Raw genomic sequence first — 2,703 nt, 5'->3', positions numbered from 1 at the left:
TCCAAGGACTTTTGGGAAAAAACCCTTATATTCTCATTTTAGGGAGCCGACTACAGAATTAGCAGAAGAGCGGCGTCTGGCTGCAGCCCCGCCCCCTGTGTCTCCGCTTCACAGCTGGGCACGCAGGTTCCAGATGACAGAGCATGCGTTAGGCGCCCGCCATGAGCCAGGTGCCACAATGGCATTTTAAGTTATCATCGTCATCATCAGCGTTATCATCTGGCTAATGCTTGTCAGATGAGGGCGTATTAAATGCCAGGCATTGTGCTAATGGCTTTCCATGCTGTCTCATTTTAATCCTTCGCAAAAAACCTCCTGTGGTAGGTATTATTAACCCCACCGTATAGGTGAGGAAACTGAGGGTGCACAGCTGGCAGGTAATCCTGTCTGACCCACGGTTAACCCAACCCCTGCCTGCTATACTGCCCCCACCAACCAGGCTGCTCTGGGCTTGCAAACATGGCCCAGGCTGTGTGCTGTGGCCGGAGGACACTCTGGGCGGGAGGCTGCAGGCTGAGTTTGCAGCTCCAGGTTATCACCCTCTAGGGAGGACAGAGGTTAAAAAAATCCTTCAACTGCCATGTGACAGTCACTCGCAAGAGTGGCCGTTAAGGAGTTATGAGTTATTAATAACATTTATAGCAATAAAACGAAGATCATGGTTATAATAATGAGAGATGCCATGAACGAGTGCTAATTGCAATAATTACCAATTTTACTGGGGAGTTAGAAAATGGTTCAAGATTTGTAAATGAGAAGGGAATGAGAAAGGTAAGCTTGTGAGAAAAGGTGTGAATTGGGAGGTTCTAAATAGCTGCCGATAGTAATCAGAGAAGAATTTCGCAACAATTGCTTCCCCAAGGACAGTCCCCCAGGGATAGCTACTGACCTGTCAGAGCTCCTTAAAAAAAAGAAAAAGAAAAAGAAAAAAAACCCAACTCCAGGCCAGACCCTGGGACCAAAGTGTCCAGGCTCAGATGGTTTGGGACTCAGCTGGGCACACCACCCCGCTCTTCTCTCCAGTTTCCCCTCCTGGAATAGGAATGTCTCGCCTATGCCGGCCCTACCATTGTACCCAAGCCATCTATTCTGGCTTCACAGATTAATAGCTAGAGGGGAATTTCTGTCTCAGGATGAATCATTCCTTGAGTCTCCTCCCATGCCTGATTTAAATGGCATTTGGATCAGACTTTAGACTTCAGAGTTGATGCTGGAATAGGTTGGGGTAGGGCGAAGGTATTTTGTAGATGAGGGGGACGAGAGTTTTTGTGGGCCAGAAGGCAGAATGTTTTAGACTGAACTGTGTCCCTCCAAAATTAAGTTAGGTCACAAAGGTGGGGCCCTAACTCTAATCGGACTGATGTCCTTATCAGAAGAGGAAGAGAAACCAGATTCTCTCCCCTCCCTCTCTCCCCTTGTTTCTCCCCAACCCTGAGCACTCACAGAAGAAAGGCCACATATGGACGCAGTGAGAATGGGCTGGCTGACAACAGGCCTCACCAGAAACCAGTCCTGAGGGCACCTTGATCTTGAACTGTGGCCTTCAGAACTGTGAGAAAATAGGCTGTTGTTCAAGCTGCTCCGTCTGGGATGTTTTATTATGACTGCCCTGGAAGGCTGATATATCCTGTTTGGGGGTGAGGAAACTGAGGCACAGGGAGGTCAGCTGACTCACCCATGGGAACTCAGCAGCACATGAAACCAGGCTCCCAATCCCACAGCCTGGCTCCAGGGCTCCTGTCTGCTCCTGTGCTGGATAGTAAGAGAAGACCACAGAGGGGGCTCTGCCCTGGGCTCCCCATGCTCCCTGAAGCCCACCCCACCCTGCCCTGGGAACACATGTTCCCAGGCCTGGCTCTAAGCATCGGCAGTTCCTGCCACCAAGAGCCTCCCTCTGTAGGTCCTGACCCCTGCACTGGCTCAACCAACAATTTCCCAGGGTCTTTAGACACAATAGCTGTCAGTGCGGCTTCCTCTGCTGTGTGCCACGGCCATCTGGTCCTGTTGTCTGTCCATCCCACTAAAGGAAGCCCCATGGGGTCAAGAACAGTGTCCTATCCACACCTGTGTCCCCACAGGGCTCAGCCTCAGTCCCAGCAAGGGGACTACCTGCTAAGCCTTGTCAAGCCAGTCTGAGTCAAGGGGAGCTGGTGAGGAGTCCCAGGTGTGGGCCTGAGCATGGCCTGGCATCAACTTTTATAAATAGAGTCCGAGGTATAAAAATATATCCAAGAGGATATGCACAAGGCAAGTAGAATACAAACAGTTTATTTTTCCTTGTTGGGGTGACTGAGGGACTATGTCACTCAGCTACCCAGAAGCATGAGACAAATTTAACCAACACCATCTTTCATGTGCCCTAGGCTCCCAGCCACATCTCACACCCGCTCTGGACTTCTCTGGAGAATTTTCCCGGGGTGATTTATAAATCAGTGTATGCGTATGTACTGAAAAGTGTCCCTGCCCTGGCTCACCCACACTTGGTTCTCTGAGTTACTTGCCCAGGTGAAGCTTCCCACATTCAAGCAAAAGAGAAGTGTCCAGAGTGTCCAGAGCAATAGGGATCTTTTCTCAGTTCTCTGCATGCACACACACATGCCCACGTGTACACACCTGTGTGCATACATGCACATCCCAACTCCAGGCAAAATCAGATGGAGACAGACCCTCGCCAGGTTAATTCAAATAAACTATCTAAGTTAG

This window comes from Otolemur garnettii, unplaced genomic scaffold (genome assembly GCF_000181295.1).
Source record: "Otolemur garnettii isolate 467f Iridium unplaced genomic scaffold, OtoGar3 scaffold00007, whole genome shotgun sequence".
In the NCBI taxonomy this organism is placed as follows: Eukaryota; Metazoa; Chordata; class Mammalia; order Primates; family Galagidae; genus Otolemur; species Otolemur garnettii.
This window is presented reverse-complemented; position numbering follows the sequence as displayed.